Source organism: Xenopus tropicalis, chromosome 1 (assembly GCF_000004195.4).
Source record: "Xenopus tropicalis strain Nigerian chromosome 1, UCB_Xtro_10.0, whole genome shotgun sequence".
In the NCBI taxonomy this organism is placed as follows: Eukaryota; Metazoa; Chordata; class Amphibia; order Anura; family Pipidae; genus Xenopus; species Xenopus tropicalis.
The window spans coordinates 150,846,403-150,871,010 of record NC_030677.2 but is presented as its reverse complement, the minus strand read 5'-3'; positions in this window follow the sequence as shown (position 1 = coordinate 150,871,010).

The following is a 24,608-nucleotide window of genomic DNA, read 5'->3' as shown; positions in this document are numbered from 1 at the left end:
TAAATTACTGAAGCTTCATGATACAATAATGCCATCTCCTATAAAAACAATTATTTCTTCATTTTTTCTGTAATAATAAAATACTAAACCCCCTTAAATCCATTAAGATGAAAAACTATCATATTGATTTTTTTAAAAATATTTCCATGTTGCAAGGCATGGTGACTAGAGAAAAAACAAAATAGAAAAAAACCTTTATAAGGAAAACCTAATGACCCCAGAATTTTGCATGCTTGATTCCATACCTGTATTTGAACTAAGATGCTCACATTTTTTAGTGCATCTAGGTTATAACACAAATAACCTTATATACTTCATATCATTCCTTATTGAGCTAGAGGTAAGATATAATTGGCAAATGATACCTTTGTGTAAGAATATAATACAATACTGCATTCATACAGGAAATCAATGCAAAAAAGATGAAAAGTGAGCCTATTCTATTGCATCCACAGCCAGGATCCCCAGAGCTTGCTTTACATAAGCCGACAAATATATTTTGTACCATTGCTCTCCAGCAATTTGTTAAGCACCAATATACTGTTATTTATATTCTAACAGCAAAGATGAGCTTAGCTATTTTCCAGAGGGACAGTGGATAAGAGACTAGATCTGTTTCAGTGTGATTTTTTTTTCCTTGGCTTTGGATTTCAGTGGTGGCACTGAGAACCAATCCTCAAGGCATTGCTGTTTTTTCTTCACGTTTCTCCATGTCAGTCCGAATGTAAAATTTCTCCTACAGCACTTTCATTTGTGCAGTATGACAAAGTTAACAAGGTATATTGCTAGAAATGCAAAGGGAAAAAATAAATATATGGATGGAAATGTATGCTGGTAGGAAGGTAAAGGTTTTGCCAGCCTTTAATCATTTAGTTTCTCCAGGAGGGTTTTTGGCAGTGCAGTAACTGGCCAGAGGGTGTCAGGATTCCCTTAATAGAGCAGCCAGAGGCATTAACCAGAAGGCCAGTAAGGGTTAGTACCTGCAATGACAAGGCCGCCAGTATAGGGAGCTGTCCCCAGGGATTGACAGATCCTTGTAATGTGGGACCATTGTGAGCTTTGCCTAGTGATGGGGATTGTTTCACCAAGGCAGTGAATGCAACCTCTGTGGTGTTATGATCACTACAGCTATGATGTTTCTTAGTTCAACTGTAAGACATTAATTTAAGGTCTAAGGTATACTAATTAGGATCATTAAGTTCATATGGACAAATGTAAAAACCCTGATGTCTCCCTGAAGGGCATACTATAGGAATTTGTAATATTCACAACGACTACATGGCAAATATCCTAAATCAAACACGCACCTGCTTCCAAAACATCTGTATACAAATGCAAATTGCCATGAAAATTACTCAATGACCACTTTTCTTTCTGTATTTAAAGAAGGACTTAACGGGCCAGTTCAGTGTGAAATTGAAACTGTTTTTAATATAGTTAGTTAGGCAAAAATGGAGTCTATAAAGTGAGCAGATGCAGCACCAGATTTCAACTGGGGGCGCCCCGTGGCCACCCCCATATCCCCCGCCCCGCGAACGTGCATGTGTGAAATTTGTTTTCGGCGGAGCAGCATGCCGCCCCTATGTTTGTGCCTCCCTAGGCCCGGGCCTTTGTGGCCTCGCCACAAATCCGGGCCTGAGCAGATGTCTAGCATAATAGCCAAAACACTACTTCCTGCTTTCAGCTCTTTAACCTCTTAGTCAAAGACTTTAGGGGGTGCCACATGGGACATAACAGTTCAGTTTGTTTGCTTTTCATCCTTAGTACACAGGTCATACATACGGCCCCCCCTCAAGTCTCTAATTGGTTACTAACTTTTAACAGGTTAGAAATCTGTAGTGTTCTTGTTATTACGTTAGGCATCTGTTCACTCCAGCCTTTATAGATTACATTTTTGGCTAACTAACTATATTGAAAACAATATGACTATGAAGATTTTCATTCATCCAGGTCATGGTATATCTAGTATAAATAAATCTAAAGCAACTGGACTTGTTAAGTAATCATTGAAGTTGTTTCACTACTGATCCGAGCAGCTTCTTCAGTTCAACTGACTGGTATGGGAAGTCCTCAGCATATGTACTCTTCCACTAATCCAATCACAATGGCACTTTTTAACTCTTCAGAGAGGTGACAGATGAGTAGTGAAGCGTCTTCAATGATTATTAAAAAGTCCAGTTGCTTTAGATTTATTTATTTATACTAGATATACCATGACCTGGATGAATGAAAATCTTCATAGTCATTTTGTTTTCAATATATATACTGAAAACATTTATTATTTTGCACAGCCGATCTATTTACCCAGTTTAATTTTTACACTGAAGTATTTGTTTAAGGGAGTCCTCCCCTTTATCAGAATTTTCTGACTCATAAGAAAATAATCCAAATGTATAAAAAAAACTACAAGAGCTACAAGTCTGTATTAACCACTAAATATAACCCCTACCAATCTGGTAAACTGGAGTATCTAGCAATGTAGTTCTGCCTACCATTAGTAGAAGGTTGCCGTGGCAATATTTTGTCAAGTTGCCATGATAAAATTTTGAAATTCAGCAACAACAGTATATGCTGAACAGAGTACACCCTGATATTTTGGAAACTATGCTAACATGTTTATTGCTGACAAGATTGTATTAAAGGATGTCAGGAACACTTACTTCTCTTAAGACAATATACTTGTGTAATTGGCACAGAGAACAAAGAACAGCACGTTCACCAAATCTGCTTCAGCATCCAACAGTGCTTTATTCAGATTACTTTCCATTTTTACTAATTTTCACTGAATTCTACTGCCATCTGTAGATTAGACCTGGGAAAAAAAGCTGTTACATAGTCAAATTAAAGAGTAAATATGGATTTGGAAAATGAATGACATTTTCATATTAAATCCTATTATTAAACAATACATAATACAATACAAGAAATCAAACATGAAATCATTTTTCCACTTGACAGTTGATGTGAAAATAAGATTCTCTTGGCAATAATCAGAAGAATAAAAATAATATTTAAAATGAATTTACCATCTGCTTAATAAACATCTCAGGAACATCATATACTACAATCACATTCTATGCCAAAGTAATAATGGAATGTAAGATATAATATCGCTAGTCATTTCCACTACAGTTTTAGCTAACATAATCATTCTGAGAACAAAAACTTGAAGCAGGAATCGGTTGGATTTTATTTGACTTGGCTTTATTGGATCAGAGTTAAATCAATATAAAAGATTAATTGTTCTAATATTTACAGCAAGTTAGGTATTTGTAACTTTTAAATAGTTGGAGAATTCTTTTTTTTTTTTTTTTTTCGAGGAAATTCTTATTCATGTGGGCAGGTCAAAAAGTCACAGTCTATCTGTTTACAATATTCTCTTGAAGAAAATGGCAGCTAATGGCGTGTGAATGTATTTCGTCAGATTCAGAGGGGAAACACTTTTTAAATAAATGTGTAAATTATATAAGTGTTAATTATCTGAATAGCAAATGTTTGCTTTCAAGTTTAAAGCTAGTTAACGGTAAGGCCAACTTCCAGTATCGGTATAAAAATCTTGTAAATAAAGGAATAAAGTACAGAAATATATACAGTGATTTAAACTAATGGTAATATGCAATAAAAATAATGGAAATATTTACTTAACTATTTTTGCCCTTAAATGAGAAGGAAAGGCATTTTGGCATTTTTATGCCAGTAGATTAGCTGTAAGGATACTTACCCTGCTGCAGGGATGTCAGTCCCCGTCCGGCGTCTTACAGTGCGCAGGCGTGTGCATTGCCATAGCGATGTCCATCTGCGTGCTGATGCTGATGCGTCCTTATGTGGCGCGTCTTTTCGTAGTGCGTCAAGACGCAGGTGAATAGGCGTCAAAAGACAAGCTATTTAAAGCGGTTTGTAGTACTGATCAGTGCGTGGTTATCATGGTCATCCTGAAGCCGAGCTGTTATTTCCTGTTATCCTCTGCTGCTGACTTCTGCCTGTCGACCTTGAATCCTTGCCACCTGTCCTGACCTCTGCCTGACCCTGAATCTGAACCTACGCTGCCTGCCCTTGACCCGGAACTGCCTGACTACACTTTTGCCTTCTCCTTCGGCACCTCATTTTGGTTACTCGCTCAGGCTTCTCTCCACTCTCGACTCCTCCTGTCCTCACCCTGGGAGGCTTTGTGTTGTGTGACAATAACTTTGTGCTGTCCTAACCCTAGCTGGTGAGTCCCGGTGACCCCGACTGCTGAGCAACCTGGTAAGCCTGACATTAGCCACATTAGTGCAATAGCTTTACCATACCTGAGTAAACAGCCCTAGAAGCTCCATCTGTTTGCTTAAGATAGCAGCTGCCATTTTAGCTTGGACTCAATAACTTTTGTGCTGAAGCTCTAGCTGTTCATAGCTCAGATCACATTCTGATGGGAGGGAGAGTGAGTTTTATGAATTCTTATGGTAGGGGGGAGCAGGAAAAGATAGAGAGGAGAGAGCTATGCAGACTTGGCCCCCTGGAATGAAGGATTTTTCTGAGAGAGGTAGTCTGATACCCAAAGAACATGTTTACAAAAAAGGAGAAATCCAATGCTTCTTTTGATAGAGTGCTTATGGCTGTATTTACATAGACCTTTCTGATAAAACATACTTAGTTTTCACCTTTCCTTCTCCTTTAATGAATTAGTAAAATTTTAACTCATAAGTAGTGATGGGTGAAATAATTCACCAGGCATGAATTTGCAGAAAATTTCCATGTTTTGCAATTGGCAATTTTTTTTGCACATGGCAAAAAAATTGCTGCGTGTGTCAAGAAAATTAAGGACACAACAATTTATTTCTGATGCATGACATTTTTCCAAAAAGTTTCTTCATTGCAGACAGGTTCTAAAATGTAGCGGAATCCTGAGAATAACACATAAGTATGGGACCTCTTATACAGAATACTCAGCACCTGGGGGTTTGCAGATAAAGGATCTTTCAGTAATTTGGATTTTCATACCTTAGGTTTACTAAAAAATCATATTAACATTAATTAAGCCTCATGGGATTGCTTAACCTCCAATAAGAATGAATTATATTTTAGTTGGGATCAAGTCCAAAGTACTTTCCATTATTACAGAGAAAAACAAAATTATTATTAAAATATTTAATTATTTGATTAAAATAAAGTCTATGGGATATGGTCTTTCTGTAATTCTAAGCTTTATAGATAACAGGCTTTCAAATAGCAGATCCCATCCTGTAAGCAAAATGAGCTAATAGGTATATTTCATGCTCACATTCCCCTTAATCCTCCTAAATAGAGATGTAGCGAACCTCAAAAAAAAAGTTTGCGAACCTGTTCGCGAACTTACGCCAAAAAGTGCGAAAGTTCGCGAACTTTGCGAACCCCATAGACTTCAATGGGAAGGCGAACTTTAAAACCTAGAAAAGCCATTTCTGGCCAGAAAACTGATTTTAAAGTTGTTTAAAGGGTGCCACAACCTGGACAGTGGCATGCAGGAGGGGGATCAAGGGCAAAAATTTCTCTGAAATATACGTTGTTGACACAGCGTTGCGTAAAAACGCAAGCTATTCCTATGTATACGCAAAGGCAGCTGGCAGACCTAGTGGAAATACGCGGCGTTTTTTGCTATTTCGCACTATTAGCACCATGGAAACGGGATTTGCTTACGTCACCAGTACTAGGCTGAAAAACGCCATGTGTGGCTTGTGCGGCGTTTTTAGGCCGAGAAAAAACGCAGTGGAAAAACGCCTAAGGCGAACCCAAATTGCGAACATCTCGAAAAGTTCACAAACTTGTTGAACGAAATAGTTCGCCGACGAACAATTCACTACATCTCTACTCCTAAATATGACTTGATTCAAGCCTGTATAGACCATGTTTCAAGGGATACTTCTAGCTGCCCCTTTTTTCTGTAGAAATGCCATGGAAGATTTGGAAGCAGTAGACAATTTAATTTTACCTTTTAGTTCTCTATATATGTATAGTTTTAACTCTTTATGAATCATAGCTTTTGCTCTTTCTTCCTAGTTACCTTTTTAAATAACCAGCAGGCACTTGCTTTTATCTAAACACATATAAGACCAAGTATATCTAGGAGATACGCCTTTAAATTGCATTTCAAATGGTACCCATGGGGATTACTTGGAACATGGGGACACTGTAAAACACATTTTCCAGTATAGACATAAGGACTTGTAACAGTAAGGCTCAGGCTAACTAGGTCATTTTTTTCAAGGTTAATGCAATTTCATCATGTGATATCATGTAATAGTTTCTAGCTATAGAATTCTCATTTAAAACAGCTGAAACTAGTGGAAGGCCAGATGTCCATGTACCTGCTTCCATACTAAATGAAATAAACTATTTTGTTAGTATTAAAGAGAAGTTCGAAATCTTTATGTGTAATCCATGTATACTAACAGTAACATAACATAATTTAGTGTTCTAGAAATCTACCTTATTCGCATTTTGTCAATCAGTGCGCTTGTATTGTGGGAAAATAAATGCAGTTGCACGACATGCCATAGGTTGATCGTGAGCACTGAAGTTTCAAAGGCTTATAGAACAAAATCTCAGTAGGAGAAGGAGATGCACCTCAGTTTAATTAAACACCTTTGTTTCCTCCTACACATATTCATCTTGGCTCTAGATTCTGAAGTGGGAAGCTGATGTTTTCATATAAAAAATAGTAAATAGTAACTCACCATTAAAAACCTCCTTGTCTGCATCATTGTCTGTTTACGTTTTTGTTCCCTTTTAATTTAAACTATGATTGCATACAAGGATATATTGGATGTTTGTGCTTTATACTTTTCTTGTCTTTTTGTCTATATTTAACTTTTAATTACATATCTACAGGTTACATGCCATTATTTACAGCAGGGGGCTCAAACTCAATTTACCTGGGGGCCGCAGGAGGCAAAGTCAGGATGAGGCTGGGCCGCATAAGGGATTTCACAAAAAATTGGCTTTCAAGGGATAATGCAAGGCACGGCGGGCGGGAGCTGCTGATTGTGGAAATGACGTTATGCCATCATAACAGTTATTATGGGAAGACGTTCTGTGTGCACAATTAGCTGCTAAGGAGGTTATGATGGCATAACGTCATTTCCGCAATCAGCAGCTCCGGCCCGCCGTGCCTAGCATTATCCCTTGAATCGCAATAAAAATCGTGATCCATTCATTGCTTTTGAGAAGGCGTTGGTGCGGGCCACAAAATATTGTACCGAGGGCCGCAAATGGCCCGCGGGCCGCGAGTTTGAGACCCCTGATTTACAGTATATATCCTTTCTTCTCACTAAATCTTTGGGAAATACTGTAAGGTCTAATGCAGACAGGGCTAATTCTTGGCCTGCTATAAATGCAGTCTAAGAATCAGCTACTATGGGGGGCGTGGCCTGACATGGTGGAGAGCGGACGTGCCCACTGAGAGCTCCGTGCACCGGGTGTACAAAACCCCGATAATTAGCCTCCATACTTGCCTGATTGACGACATCGGGATCACACTAGATACGGGAACACATCGACTACGAAGCAATGGGGAAACGAAAGCCAAAAGAACAGCGTGTGACGATGTCCCCATACCTTCATAAAGCGGGCCTAGCTGAAAGGCGCGCTGCAAGCCAAGATGGCGCTGACGACGATGACGCACATGAGGATCCGTCTCCACCGCTCTCTCCAATATCCTCACATCGAGGCGATGATTCCCCACAACAAAGCCTATCAGGTCAGTCGACTTTACTACCACTGCCACCACATACACAGGCATCCCAGTTCATGGAAGCCTCTGGACCAGCCCGACCAGAACAGGCCTCCGACTCAGAGCTGGTAACTTTACAAGCGCTCTCAACCCACCTGTTAGCTATGCAGGATAATCTTACGGCAGCCTTAACAAAAGCAATCACCGAGGCAGTCTCTACAGCTGTAAAGGAATTACAGAACGAGATTACCGACATAGGCAACCGTACTGATAAACTAGCAGACGACCTCATACAAAGACAAACCTCTCTTGAGGAAGAAAACGCGCTTCTTAAAGATGAACTCCAGCAAATTACAAATATGTGTGAGGACCTAGAAAACAGGTCCAGGAGACAAAATCTCAGGATACGGGGAGTACCTGAAGATATTTCACCACAGGACATACCAAACTTCCTTAGTGGACTTTTCACTACGCTATGCCCTGATATACCTCAGGATCAATGGAAGTTTGACAGAGCACACCGCTCCCTGGGTCAAAAACCTCCTCCAACAAAACCCTCCAGAGATATTATAACTTGTTTGCACTACTTCGAACAAAAAGAGCTGATCCTAACCAAAGCTCGCTCCTTCGCGGAAATTATCTATCTGAACCATAAAATTCAAATATATGCTGACCTCTCACCCATCACCTTGGGCAAAAGAAGAGAGCTCAAGCCAATCACACAACGTTTAAGGGACATGAAAATACCCTACCGCTGGGGATATCCCTTTAAACTAATCGTACAACAACATGGACAAACCTACATTCTGCAAAACCCGAATAGGGCACAACACTTTCTTGCAGCCCTGGGCCTACCTAACAGGTCACCTTCTAGCCCCAAAGACAACCGACTGAAGTCAGCGCTTCGGCCACAATGGCAACAAGTAGGCAGACCTCCAACTCAACGCAGGCTGCCATTGAGCTCATCTCCATCTTCAGACCGGCAAAGCGAATCCTCCAGACCAGGCTGAAAGAAACATTACTACTGAGCTTCTCGATGGAACCCGCACAAACGACCTACCAATACACCCCGCGTTTAGTGAACTCACTTCACATCTCGACCAGGACACACCTCTCCCCATCCGCAGACCGGACCCCCCTTGGAGAGCACGGTTGCTCCCCAAACAACCCACACCAATTGAACGTTTGGGTTTGACACTCAGTTAATAACATTTTTTTAGTTTGGTTTGTTGACTTTTTCCCGTTCCAGATTTTTTTTCTCTTTCCATGTTTCTCCTTCTTCCCCTCCTTTTTTTCTTTCCTTCCTACCCCATGTTGAATCCAGGGAAGCACGCAGCACTTAACCCCAAGAACACAAGAGCCACCAGCATCCATTCAGAACGAGACCTGTCAACTGCTCCAGAACACAGACCCAATTTTAAGATGATCCCAGCTTCCAGCGGCACCCATGCAACTTGGAATCAAAGGTGTTTTAATATGGACCCCTGTTTTCACCCTATAGATGGTAAAGTTTACAAGTCTTAATTGCAAAGGTCTTAATACAATTGTTAAGCGCTATCTAACACTGCGAGAACTGAGGCTCCATAAAACAGATATTGCACTTGTTCAGGAGACTCATTTCTCACAGGAGAAGCCACATAAACTATTTTCCAAAAACTACCCAACAGGTTTCTATGCCTCAGCAAACTCTAAAAGAGCAGGGGTGGCCATTATCGTGCACAAAGACTGCCCACTACGGGTAGCTCAAGTAACTAGCGACCCAGACGGGCGCTTCTTAATCTTAGAGGGAGAGATCCTCAACACCCCGATCCTAATATCTAACATCTATGCACCCAATAAGGGCCAAGTAAAATTCCTTAAGAAGGTCTTTAACAAAATTTCAACCTCTACAGCCTCCTACAAAGTTGTTGGAGGAGACTTTAATATCCCAGTCTCCCAAATTCAGGATAGATCACACCCCTCTCCCGATAATAGTGCCCACTTATTATCCAGAGACTTCAGACAATTACTGCATAAAACAGCTTTATACGACTCATGGCGCATTGACCACCCACTTGGTCGGCAATATACCTTTTATTCCCCTATGCATAAGGTTCACACCCGACTAGACTACCTATTTATCTCCCAACCATGCCTTAGACTACGGTATACCTCAGACATAGGAGCAATATCATGGTCAGACCACTCACCGGTCTCAATGACCATCGATCTACATACAACCCCACCTAAAAAGCCACAATGGAGACTCAACGAAACTATATTGCATGATCCAGAAACCCTTAAGGAAATAGAGATCTTGCTAAAAGAATACTTTGCTATAAATACAAACACAGTTCCATCCCAAACTACTCTCTGGGAAGCTCATAAGGCTACCATGAGAGGACACTTTATAGCCATATCTTCAGCTAGGAAGAAACAACAAAATCAAGCACAGCAACAATTGCTATCACAACTAAAGAATCTGGAATCCCTGTACAATAAAAATAAATTAGACGCCACACTTAGACAAATCTTAGATGTTCGCAGCCAACTTCGAACTTATAAAGAAAAAGCAGCCGAGAAAGCACTGATATGGACTAGGCAAACATACTACGAGAAAGGGGATAAACAACACACCCTTTTAGCAAAGAAACTGAGATACCAAAAAACACACTCCACTATTACCGCGATTAAAAACGACTCAGGTGTGCTGAGCTATAACCCTGAGCAAATAGCTGCTCAGTTTCACAAATACTATGCCACTTTATACAATCTGAAACAAAATCAAACTATAGATCTCTCCACCAGAACCCCCACATTGCTGAAATTCTTCCACCAGGCAAACCTGCCTAAATTCCAAGAAAACGATCTGGAACACCTAAATGCAGAAATCTCCCAGGAAGAAATATCCGCGACCCTAAAAACCCTCCCAAACGGTAAGGCCCCAGGCCCAGATGGACTCCCTTACCAATATTACAAATCACTCCAGGCAACCCTTCTCCCCCATCTCACTAAACTATACAATAGCTACCTTCAAGGTACACCGATCCCCCCAACAGACCTTACCTCTTTCCTTACATTGATCCCTAAAGAAGGAAAAGACCCAACAATATGCACAAATTATAGGCCTATAGCTTTATTAAATACAGATTTAAAACTATTCTCCAAAATTTTAGCTAATCGTCTAGCTCCCATTCTTACAAAATTAATTAATGCCGACCAAGTGGGTTTTATACTAGGCCGCCAAGCTGGGGACAATACGAGGAGGGCAATAAACCTAATAGACATTCTGAATAGACAGAAAAAGCAAGCTTTGATCCTAAGCCTAGATGCCGAGAAGGCGTTTGACCGCCTAGATTGGTCATACTTATTTGCTCTCCTCCAACACCTTAACCTACGAGGCCCCTACCTCCAGGCACTACAGGCCCTATATACTGCCCCCACCACCACTCTCAAGCTGCCAGGTCATTCCAATGCCCCTATATCAATATACAACGGTACGAGACAGGGGTGTCCATTGTCCCCCCTTCTCTACGCCCTCAGTATAGAGCCTCTAGCAGCCAACATCCGCAACCATCCAGATATCAAAGGAGTAGAAATGGGCTCAGATCACTATAAAATTGCCCTTTTCGTGGATGATGTACTGCTCACTCTCACAAACCCTCAGATCTCACTACCATCCTTACACAAACTGTTGGAAACATATAGCTCCCTCTCTGGCTACAAAATTAACGTGACTAAAACAGAGGCACTCCCTCTACACATCCCCCCCCCAACACTAGAGGCCCTACAATCTACCTTTAAATACAACTGGAAGAAAGACCATATATCATACCTGGGAATACGTATCACCCCCAAATATGAAAGTCTCTACAGCCATAATTTTCTACCCCTAATACAAGAGGTTAAACTTAAGCTACAAAAATGGATAACATACCCAATATCCTGGTTTGGCAAGATTGCTTCAGTAAAAATGTCCATCCTTCCGAAATTCCTTTATCTTTTTGAGACCCTACCCGTTTGTGTCCCCCCCAAGACCCTCAAGACTACTCAAGCTATGCTGCACACCTTTATCTGGGGGAAAAAAAGACCTAGAATAAACAAAAAAACACTTATTGCCCCAGTTAAGTCAGGAGGCCTAGGTGTTCCGGACCTTCAGCAGTATTATAGAGCAGCTCAAATTCGCCAGATATTGGCATGGTCAAGGTGGTCCTCTGACTCCATATGGGCCAACATTGAAGCAAACCAGTTCAAGCCTTATCACCCCAATGCTTGGATATGGTCCGCATTAGGGAAAGAAAGACCTAAAATATCAATGCTCAAATCAACAGAACATACCCTAAAACTCTGGGGGAAGCTCAGATTTAAATTTAAGCTGGCATCACCCACATCTCCCCTACTTTCCCACCTGGGCAACCCACGGTTCCAACCAGCGCTATCCCAGCAATATTCACAACGATGGAGAGACACCCCTTTCTTCACCCTGAGAGATATGACAGATCGCTTGAGAGGTGGGTTTCTCCCACGGGAGACCCTGAACGGTAAAGCTCCTGGCCTTACATTAAAATGGTATGAGTACCTTCAGCTAAAACATTTTTTCACGCCTACGCCACCTACAGACAGAAGAGACCCCCTAACACCTTTTGAACATCTGGCAGCCCAGGGCCTCCCACAAAAAAGCTTGATCTCCTCTATCTATAAATTATTAGTCAACCCCTTCATAGAAGAAAACTATAAGCACAACTACATGCGTAAATGGGAGACCTGTATAGGTAGAGAACTTGAGGAAAATGAATGGGAATCTATATGGGATAACACAAAACGAGGTATCACATGCGTAAAGCAGCAAGAGAACATTTATAAAATAATTATGTTCTGGTATTACACACCGGTTAAGCTCCATTCACTATTCCCGGAAACAACAAAAAATTGCTGGAGGGGTTGTGGGCAACCCGGGGATCTACCCCATATCTTTTGGAAATGCCCTATGATACAACCATACTGGGAGGAGATATTGGCTCTAATACGCCAGATCACGCTCACACCCCTAGAAAAAGATATCACTACCCTACTCTTGGGTAAGCCCTATAAACAATTGCCACACCACGCACAGAAATTAGTCAACCAAGTGCTCTCGGTGGCCCGCATTTCTATTGCAGCCAAATGGAAGACCCCCACTATCCCCTCGCTTTCAGAAGTAAAGCAAAAAGTTAACTATATCAAACAATTTGAATACAGTTTGGCCCGGCTACAAAACAGAACTCCGCAATGTTTAAAGATATGGTCACCTTGGGACCTACTTACACAGCCAATGCAAATATAGATCTGTGTATCCCTATATAAACGTGAAAAATCTCCTTGGAGCCTCAACTTCCCCTTAATTAACGGTTAAACAGCCCCCCCCATCTCCCCCCCCCCTTTTTTTTTTTTTTTTTCTTTTTCTACTGTATTTGTCTCCCTATCCCTTACAACATATAAGAACGACAGACGACAAAGATATAACCAATGGTATAAAATGCTTTATTGTAATTTGTAAACCGTAATTTGTTCATTTGTATAAGTGAAATTGCTAACCCTTCCCTTCTTTTCTGTACCCCCTAAATTTTTCAATAAAAATTGTAAGTTACAAAAAAAAAAAGAATCAGCTACTATGCCCCCATCAGCTTTTGGATGTGCCTGCACCCATAGCCATTTCGTCAGCACAGTTGCAGGCACATAAAGCAGATATTAGCACCAAAACATGAGAGTATGCATTTTGGCACATGGCTCAACATAGTGGCACATGGAAAGACTGCTTAAATTGTAGGGGCTGATTCTTTGCCTGTGTTTATCCACATGAGAATAAGCCCTCTGTGGCCATAGTGAATGCTTATTATTAAAACACAGGAAATATCTAATCAATTTCAAATACATATACAATATATACATATATACGTATACATTTATTTATGTATAATTGGACATTGGATATCCTTACTTTCATTTCATACACATTAGAACTGGAAATATATTTTCATTGCTGCCGATGTTCGGTTCTGGATTTGACAAAAATACCATCTACCACTCATAACCATTTTGTAAAAACATTTCCACTATTATGTTTAAGTCATAATTCAGGTTTCTGTTAAAATATTGTTAGGAAAAGTAACAGAAATATAATGGACTTTTTAATCTGTCCACGTCTGTTTTGTGAAAAAGCAGTTATAGATTTTCTGTATTTCTTTTAACACCCTGCATTGCAGTGTCATATTTAAGCCTTTGTGTGACGCAGGGGTTTGATCTTTGATCAGTGAACATGCGGCATTGAATAGATCAAAGAATGACCTGGAATTATACAATTTCTGCATGATGATACTTTTATGCTAGCACTGTAGATTTTGGGTGGGTAGAATGAAAGTGGTTAATCTTTCTTTATTCTATTCATTCTTCATTTTTTATATGCAGTATAACACATAATAACCCTCCAGATTAGGATGCCTTTCTCATGGTTTCAAAGTTTAGCCTGAAACACTTTTTCCAAATTCAGTGAAAACAAACTACAATGCCTTCACTTCTCCACAAAGGAGAGGCTTCCACCTGTCGCAGGGGAATTTTCTATAGATATATATTTTACATATATTTCATACTACGTATTGATATCAATTTGCATCAACCCACTATATGCTCTGCACAAATCTGCATTGTTTTTTGATCTTAGAACCAGCTGAAAATATGGTTAGCAGAATAAAGGGAGACGTAGTATGACAAAGAACAGGTTAAAAAAACCAATAACGATTACTAGAAGGACATCAAGGAAAGAGTCAAAGTTCATAATGGAAAGAAGTGGAAAATGGAGACAAAAACGAAACAGAAAAAGATAATAGAAATGGAAATGGGATATTAAAACATACCACAGATTAGCATATCTGAAGAGCAGACTATCAGTATTTCAGCACGGTTCATGCTTTCTTTATGAAGATGTGATGTACTTTGAAGTTCCCATATTATGGATGGTCAGACAGATGTCAGTAAATACTTTATGGGGTATCATTGTTTCTACCTACTGTATATATTTTCTCTGGCTAGCTCCTTTTTTACTATAGAACTTTATGGAGCGAAGGCATGCTATTGCTAAGCAGACTTCCCTCATTTACTATTGAGAACATAGAACTTAATTACTTTCAAACATATGTCTACCAAGTAAATGTTGCCTATATTTAATATAAAATTTCCATTAACAAATATATAACAACTTTATTAATGTTAGCATATGCCCCTTAGTATTAGGTATAGCAGCAATAAAGTCTAGGATCCCATCAGGCGTCAACTTGTGAAAACCAAGCAGAGAAGAGACATATTATGTATTACACCCTCTAGGGACAAATAAATTATGCACTGTGGATGATCATGCACTCTACAGCTAGCTATTTACACTGCTTTTCATAAAAAATGCATTGTTGCCAGAGAAACTGTGTCAGTGCTTGGAGATACATTCTGCAAGAGAAAGGCAAGCAGTGATGTTAACAATTGTTGCAGAGAACTGTTTTCAATTCCATTTTTTTCTGCTTGGAATTTAAAACTGAAGCCACCAGGAGAAGAGTTGCCTCAGCTGCTTTAGAAAGCTACTATACTAAGGTGGCAATTCCTATGGTGTTTGAACTGATCAGATGTAACATTCCAGACAGATCTCATTCTGAGCACTGCCACAAGCTATTTAAATACTCTTTAAGGTCTTCTTTTCCTGTATATGAACGTATTTTGGCATAACACAGAGACCTATAAAAGCTATGAACAAAGACTGCTGTTTAATATAACGTTAAAAGGTTTCATTTGTATTATGTTGTGCTAGGTAAGATACTTTCATTACCATATAGTTAGAGCGGATTGGCTAATAGATCCCTTAGGGTCATAGGAAGGGAAAACTAAGTACATCTTGTTCAGATTCTAGTCCCTGTGCCAAATTTGCAGAATTACAGGTACTAAGCAATCTTATATCTATTCATTTATATGTGAAGCACATCCAAAAGACATGGTTATGAAAAGGATTTTTTTTCTTTCTTTTATCTATCTATCTATCTATCTATCTATCATCTATCTATCTATCTATCTATCTATATCTATCTATCTATCTATCTATCTTTTCATTCTATCTATAACTGTATTTTAACATGAGTGCAAGTAACTGTGCAGTTACCAGAGCTGTCAACCAACCCCATGTCATGAGGGAGATAATGATCCACTCAAGGCCTTTTTGAGACCTTATTTCATGTTGTCAAGTGTGAACAGGAATTTAGGCCTAAAAAAAAACAGGATTGGATCATTATCACCCTCAAGACATGGGGTTAGTTGAAGGCTCTACGTTACAGAGGGAAGATACTTACATTTGCATTTACAAAGCCTTTGGTAATAGGGGGGCAGCATGGTGGCTCAGTGAGTACCACAACATGTATGTTCTCTGGGTACTCTGGTTTCTTCCCACACACCAAAATCATACAGGCAGGTTAACTGGCTTCGCTGAGGCAGGGCCTAATGTGCATGATGTATGATCTCTGTAAAATGCTGCATAAATGTATTGGCTCTATATAAATAATAGGAGGTAAATTGAAAAACAACAGCAAAAATAATACAATACAGTTACATTATCATATAGAAATGGGAGCAGTACAAAATCTAGCCACAAAGGCTGCACTGATTTCCCTTTACATTCATTTATCCTCAACTATCCCCCCCACCAAAAAAATGTAATCATTGAACAGCTTCTTTGAAATCTTTGAATACCTGCCACTACAGTTGTTAAAAGGTTAATAGTAAGGTTGCAACATCCCCATAATCACTTAAGATTCCTTCTCCTCCTTTAACCCCCGTGGCTCCCTCCCTTGGGAATTCACTTTGGCTGTTGGCTACTGAGCATGCTCAGTTCTTTATACCCTCCAGTTTAGCAGCCAATGAAGAGATGGCAATGCTGGTTTCCATAGAAACTCTGCTCTAGCTGTGTGTTCTGTTAAACATATTCTTTTCTCATAACGTCCTCTCCTGAGCTCAGTTTAACCATTACAGGGAAAAATCCAAGCAGAAAGTAAGTGCTGCCTTTGTAAGCCTGCATTCTAACTTTACAGTGCGAAGGCACTGTTTGCAGATGTAAATGTCACTGATGATGTCAGAGGGAAAATAGCCACCTGATGAAAACTGATGGTGCTGGCAAATGGTGGGGATATATGCAGCACAAATGATGCAGAGTGGGTGGGGGAGATGAGCCCAACTTATATAATGTATATGGTAGGGAAATGTACGGTTTTCATATGCTTTAAATAGTGATTAAGTACCCAAGAGACAAAAGCAATTCTGGATATGAACTGGCTTGTCTAGGTAATATGATGAAGTAATCATTTCAGTCACATAGGTATGGGATCTTATATCCTAAAACACATCATCCAGAAAGCTTCAAAAATGTCAGTTCCATTTCCCATAATTTCCTATTAAAACAAGTAATGCATCATGTCATGGATCATGATGATGTTTGCTAAGTTGGCATAAATACATGTGCTAACAAAACATACAATAGGGTTTCTCCAGGTTCCAAGCATTCTAGATATTACTTATACTCTATTTAGTAAAGGTAGGATAATGTAGGGGTCCAACCAGTATCCTATCTCTTTCTGTATCTGGAACAATTTATGCTTTCCATTCCATCCAATCCTCCATGACAATATACATTATATTTAAAAAGCATGACTCCACAGGTTATATTATATGCAGATATTGTATCTGCTAAGCAACAACAGTCTATTGTATTAATCTCCAGGTGGAAAATGACCAATATTTTTCTGCCATATGTTGCATGACATTTGTGGGGCATTGGAGATCCTAGGCATAAATTACCTAGGCATAAACACAGCTGACATGCAACCAGGCATGAGAAATCTTGACTTGGTGCATCATAACACAGCTCAGCAATAGAAGCCTGTATGCAACAGCTACACGTTCATGTATACAAGTGCACTACGACAGTGGTCTTCAACCTTTTTTGCAACAAGCAAGCAAGACAATTTTTTTTTTTCAAGACAAATTTTTTTTTCAAGACAAAGTTTCAAGCAAGACAATTTTTCTGAGGACCAGGGGTGGTGGGTATATTACAGCTTGTCATAATACAAAATCAGCAATTAGATGCACCTAGCCCCTCTGCTCTAATCCACGAACAGTCTGAAGGTGTCCAAATTCGTTTTTTTCATAATGATCAGTATTTTGTGATTTTTTTCGTAAATTGTTGCGACTTTTTCGTAGCCGTTACAACTGTTTCGCGAATTGTTGCGACTTTTTCGTAGCCTTCGCGCCAAGTACGAAAGTTTCGGATTCATTCAAGCTTCAGTATCGTGACTTTTGGGCCAGGTTGGAGCTGCAGAGTGCCATTGAGTCCTATGGGAGGCTTCCAAAATCATGCTAAGTCTGAAAGTTTACAAGCGCCCATGGCCCGGTGGTTGGGGACCCCTGCACTACGAGATTCAATTCTTATGTACTACTAAAAACTGCTGCTTAAAACACAGATTTCACCTGAATTAGATTAATGTGTGCATGAAATATTTCTTTCTGCAATTAATGTAATGAACGTTTTTCAAGATATTTTCTGTTAGTGGCTTATTGATTTTTTCAACTTGCCTGAACTCTCATAGCTGACTCATAATCTTCCATAAGAAATAACTTAACTACATATATCTATTCTGATTATTTTGATAGCATCTGTTCCTGCATTTTAAAATAAAATTATAATTTATAGATTATTCAATTGCTTCTTTCATTAGTTAGGTTAATCGTATGGTAAGCATAGTTTATTACCGATCTATCTCATGCAATTCTCTAATCTTAAAAAAGCCTTTAAAATAAACAGTACGGTTTGGCTAATGGGTATTGGATAATATCTGTACCTTTGCAGAATATTGAGGGGCATGATAGGGCCTCTGTTGGTGTTGTGGCGCATTTTGATTGCCTGCATGAAGTTAGTAAGCACTGGTAATGCTTTCATGCATTATATACTTAGGAAGTACAGGTATTGCACCTAAAGGCTCAGTAGCGAGATATAAACAGCGTCAGATCCATGCTTGCTTATCAGCCTCCTTATGTGATCTGCAGTGTTCGCTTCGGTCTCGGCTTGCAAGTCTCTCAGTTTGCGTTCCCACTTTGGTGTCTCTCTTCACCGCTGACGCGTTTTTGCTTCCTCTGAGTTGTGACTGAGACTGGTGGCATTTAGAGATATAAACCATAAGTATCTGATAACTTCAGCCCCCTTGATGTTTAAGCTGATGGCACACAGGGAGATTTGTTACACATGGTAAATCTGTTCTACTGTTAAGTGAAGGGGAAGGCATTTTCAGGAGATTTTTTTGTCCCCAGTTGCACAGATTTACTGCAGATGACAAATCTCCCCGTCTGCCATGGCCCTTAGAGACAAGTAAGATTCCCTTTCCCTATGTAGTTAATGGCGTTAGCAAAAAAAAAAAAGTATTCAAAGCAAAAATGTTTTTCTCTGAGTAAATAATTTTTCTTTTGCGCGCAATTTGCGACACCTTGCGACTCAGCTGACTACTGGAAAAACAATTGCATGATTTGATATTTGCAACAATGTGCAGTGAATGTAATAAAATGTCTTACTTGGCATGAAAAAAAATACACCACCTTGAAGCTTCGGTGCACAACACAGAAATAACAATATTGCAATGCAGAAAGCAAATTTTTAATTTTTTTTTATTCTCTTTATGCAGTTTAATACATTGCACCCTTTTTGTTTTCTCACTATTAAAATAATAGCAGAAATGTCCATATAAAAACAGGGGAACAATTTGACTTGTCTAAAGACAATATCATATAAAAATGAGAATATGAAAATCTTTTGCTAATCCGTAATGATCTAAAATGACTATAATCTTAATATCTTGAATATTGTACATTAGACTTTATCGAGAAATAATTGGCTCCGCACAGCACAAAAGATCAGGCTGGTGTGAAAAAGTTGCAAGTAAAAGCTTTGTAATTAAAATAATTTTTGTGCCAAAAGCACATACTGTAGATACCCATAAGACCTTACATATATTTGCATATACAGGTATAGGACCCATTATCCAGAATGCTCGGGACCAAGGGTATTCCGAAGAAGGGGTCTTTCCGTAATTTGGATCTTAATACCTTAAATCTACTAAAAAATCAATAAAACATTAATTAAACCCAATAGGATTGTTTTGCATCCAATAAGGATTAATTATATTGTATTTGGAATCAATTACAAGGTTCTGTTTTAATTCTACATAGAAAAAGGAAATCAGTTTTAAAATTCTGATTTATTTGATTAAAATGGAGTCTATGGGAGACAGGCATTCTGTAATTCGGAGCTTTCTGGATAACGGGTTTCCGGATAAGGGGTCCGATACCTGTATTTGCAAGCAAAAGGCAAAGACAATCCCAATAACCTCTTACAACTACTGTCTCCAAACATTTGGCAATGACCTCCTTAGAATAGCATACTTTTAATATGGGTTTGTGCCTTTTTATTAAATAATCAGATAGTCTATTCATTTCATATCTTTTAACACAAGTTCAGCACTGAAAGGGCTAGGTAATAGTTGTTTATAGGCACAATACACAATAAAAATGTTAATGAAAAATGTGGACAGTTCACATAAGTGCTTTGTCCAAGCAATTTATGCTTTAATTTATATTTTGCAAACCTGCAACAGTACCTAGCAAGCCATCTGGTTAACAAATATTACAAATTTTATGGTTTGCACCAGGGTGCAGTATATGTAATTAAACTTCTTAATGAAGAAGTCATTATATGTGCAACATAAAATACACCACCTTCAAGCAGGTCTTTAACAAAAGCCCTATGCACGAAAATTTGCAGCGTGATAACTGTCTTAATAATTGTCATTGTGAATCCAGTTTAGGTTGGTGGAACAAAGAAGACATTCACCAACTAATATTTAAGATGATATAAAAAAGGGCATCTTAAGACAATTTGCTGCTGGTCTTGATATTTTTTTTTAACATTGGAATTTTTAAATTATTACTTTACTTTAAGCTTTGCACCTCTCCGGTTTGGAATGTAAATTGTAATCTGGTTGCTACCATCCCACGTACCCTAGGAATCTGTCATAGAGGAGAGGAATGGAACTGTCATTAAAGTAATAAAAATAGCAACAATAAAACCTAGCCTCAAAATGACCCTGCTATGTGCTTGCCATGCGTAACTTCAGAGAGAGGCAGAATAAAAAGACAAAGAATTAAAAAGCTTGAACATGTAGCGAATGAAGAGCAGTTCTCAGAATATGAACTGTTACATGGTACTGCATCTTATCTTACTAGTTAGGTCACTCACTGTGTTGCTTGTCCAGGTGCATGCGCAGTCAGGTTCTCACAGTCCTGTGCAGGGGCGTCCAGCTTGGCGCTTTTGCAGTTGTATTCACATGTGTCAGTTCTGGTGTATATACAAGGCCGTACATGGTACCTGTGTAAATGTTGACGTCAGACCATTAAATAAGCCATGGACATGTAACAAGTAGCTTGGTTAGCTTAGCTTACTCCCAAGTTACCCAGCGTTGTTCTTCCTACTTCTTGTGACCTGTTTCAACTTTCGGCTGAGTAATCATTAAAGACATTTAACTACACATTGGAGCAGCTTCTTCAGGTCAAGTGAAATGTAGGGGAAGTCCTTGCCATATAAAGTCTTCCAGTAATCCAATCACAAGAGTCTACTCAGACTCTCCAGTCTCTTTTCACTGTACAATTGTCCTATCTCACTTCATTTACTCATTCCACATTTGATCCAGGTAAACCTTACAAAACTCTCCACACATTGGATAATAAAATAAAAGGAGTAAGATTTGGCCAGTAACCCATAGTAAACAAACTTAATGATGAATATATATGACTTAAATATACTTAGTAGCTATGGGTTACTAGACAAACAGCACCTCTAATTACATCCCCCCCTATATGTTTAAATAAGATATGATACAATCACTTTAATGCCCTTAAAGGAGAAGGAAAGGTAAAAACGAAGTAAGCTTTATCAGAAAGGTCTATGTACAGCCATAAGCACTCACAGAAATGCTGCACTGAATTCTCTGTCAAAAGAACAGGATTTGTTGTCTCTTTGTTTTCCTGTGCCAGAGACACACAGCTCTCTCCTCTGAGAGAGTAAGATTTGGCCAGTAACCCATAGTAAACAAACTTAATGATGAATAATTGACATCTATACTTAGCAGCTATGGGTTACTAGACAAACAGCACCTCTAATTACATTCCCCCCTATATGTTTAAATAAGATATGATACAATCACTTTAATGCCCTTAAAGGAGAAGGAAAGGTAAAAACTAAGTAAGCTTTATCAGAAAGGTTTATGTAAATACAGCCATAAGCACTCACAGAAATGCTGCACTGAATTATCTGTCAAAAGAAACAGGATTTGTTGTCTCTTTGTTTTCCTGTGCCAGAGACATGCAGCTCTCTCCTCTCTCCCCTCTACTGCTCCCCCCTCCATCAAGAATGCTAAGAACTCACTCCCCCCCCCTTAGGAATGTGGATCTGAGCCAATCAGCAGGAAGCTTCCTCACAGTCTTATTAACTGCACATGTACACCGGTCTTCGTCTTGGTGGAGGAGTGAGGCATTATGGGAACTTTCTTTACAAAGTTTAGCATTTTTTTTCCTATGAGGCTTCTGATCATCTGAATGGGAGAAATATGGGGAGACATAAGGGCACTATTGAGAGAACTGAAGGTATGCCTGCAGCTTGAGATTAACTCTTAATTATCCTTTCCTTTTCCTTTAATGATAGCTTGTCTTTGATTACATTTTAACCCTTACAATTGTCATCAGCTCGAGTTGCTCCAGATGGCGTCACTTCTACTGCTTGCCATCAAAATACAATCTGTTGATTGCAGGGTGCAGAGAAAACCCTGGAGCTCCCACCTGGTTCAAAGGCGGCAGTAGCTCAAAGGTTCACCTGCAACAAAAGATGCAGCCACACTTAATTCATAACAGGAGGAAGGCACAATTATATGGAATTGCAAAGGAGAACATGTTGATGCAAATATCATTAATGAATATGGTTTTATGCACAATTGAATTTGCATGACCGCAACACATAAATGACCAGTCTGAGAAATGAAACATTATGTTTTGTTCATAAGAAGTTTTTCAGAACCTTTAAATAAACTAATGTTGAAATACCTTTTCTACTGAGCTGATCTATCCTTGACTGATGTTAAACTTAAATGGGTCAACTAAAAAATCTCAGACTCTGAGAGATTTATCATGTTAATTGGTAGGCTAGAAATGACACAGCCACAATAGCATCTGTATGTGCACCCAACAAAAAAAAAAAAGCAGGATTTTGTAAAATGAAAAATAAATCATGCACTTTTAAAACAATGGTGAAATATAATAAAAGTCATTAAAGAATACAATATGCTCAATTCAAAAACATATCCCCTTTGTGCAAACAATGTTTTCCGTTTGTGAACCCCTAGAGTCTCATGTGGCAGAGCACCAGTGGGTAGTGTATGTAACTTCACAGTCAAAAATGGCACAAAAAATGAATTGCCATATCCTTTGTAGTTAAAATTTGCTGTAAACTGTGTAATGAAGAATATTACATTGCAAATTTGTTCATCTTAATTTTGGACATTTTTTACTATCTATTACTTTTATTGTATTCGCCTAAGCATGCTTAACTATGATCACAATAAGGAGCAAGTTCAGTTTTTTTTTATAACAGGACACATAGGATAAATTAATCACCTTCATAGTGGATATAGGGGGTCTGTCTTGCCTTACATAGGAGACTCAAGAATGTTTCCCTCGGTAAAAATACAAGACCATCAGGAAACTATGAGGTTTCTCCTCTTTGCACTATATTTCATTTCTTTTCTTGCTTTATTTACTTTTCTGCTTCTCACTGTTAGATGCTAATGATATTTTCCTCAATGTTTGATTTAGAGGTATGCTAGAATGGCTGGCTTCTTTCCAATCATATAAACTGTACTTGTCAGATTTCATTTGTTACTTACAGAGATGTAGTAAAATGTCCTGAAATTACAGAAAAAAATGCTGACCCCACACTTTGCAAACTTAAGCAGCATGCATAGACGCATTTGTTTTTAACTGGACATAATATTGACAAATTAGGGATCGTAGCAAGCTGAATTTATGTTCTGTTTTCATACAGAAGTGATATTTACAGACTTTTTACCAAAATAAATCAGCCATTATACTGGCATTTTTCTTAAATCTTCCATATGTGGATGTATTTATTTTCCTTTTACTTCTTTCAGCAGGCCGCTATAAAGGACAGTTTTGTAGGTATTTCCATAATGTGTAATGTGAGGTACAATAAAGTAGGTGCTTCTAATTGAGCAGATCAATGCATTACATTATTCAGCAAGGAGTGAGGGTGACTTGCCCAGGGCCACAAGATGTTGACACATGAGTGTCCTCCTGGGGGCAGATTTACTAAAACTCTAACATTTCTAATGTCTTTTATTTTCAAATTCGAATAAACTAGTTTCCACAAATGTCTTACAATCTAAAAAGTCTGAACTGAAAAATTCCATGGAGGAAAGTTGCATGAAAGCTGACACTTTTTTGAATTGTTGCACAACAGCAAAAGAAGGATCCTCCAGGGAAGGGAAAGGACATCTGACTATGACTTCTACATGATCTCGGCAAGTATTACCTGTCTTATTACACCCATAGGCAACTTTTGATGGAAGTGGCATGTTAATAACAGCTGACAGTCCCTAATACAGTTGGCTATCAATTCATAAGGGCACATTTACTAATCCACGAACACTCCGAAGGTGTCAGAATGCGTTTTTTCCGTAAATTGTCGCAACTTTTTCGTAGCCATTACGATTTCCGCGAATTGTCGCAACTTTTTCGTAGCCGTCCCACCGAGTACGAAAGTTTCGGATTC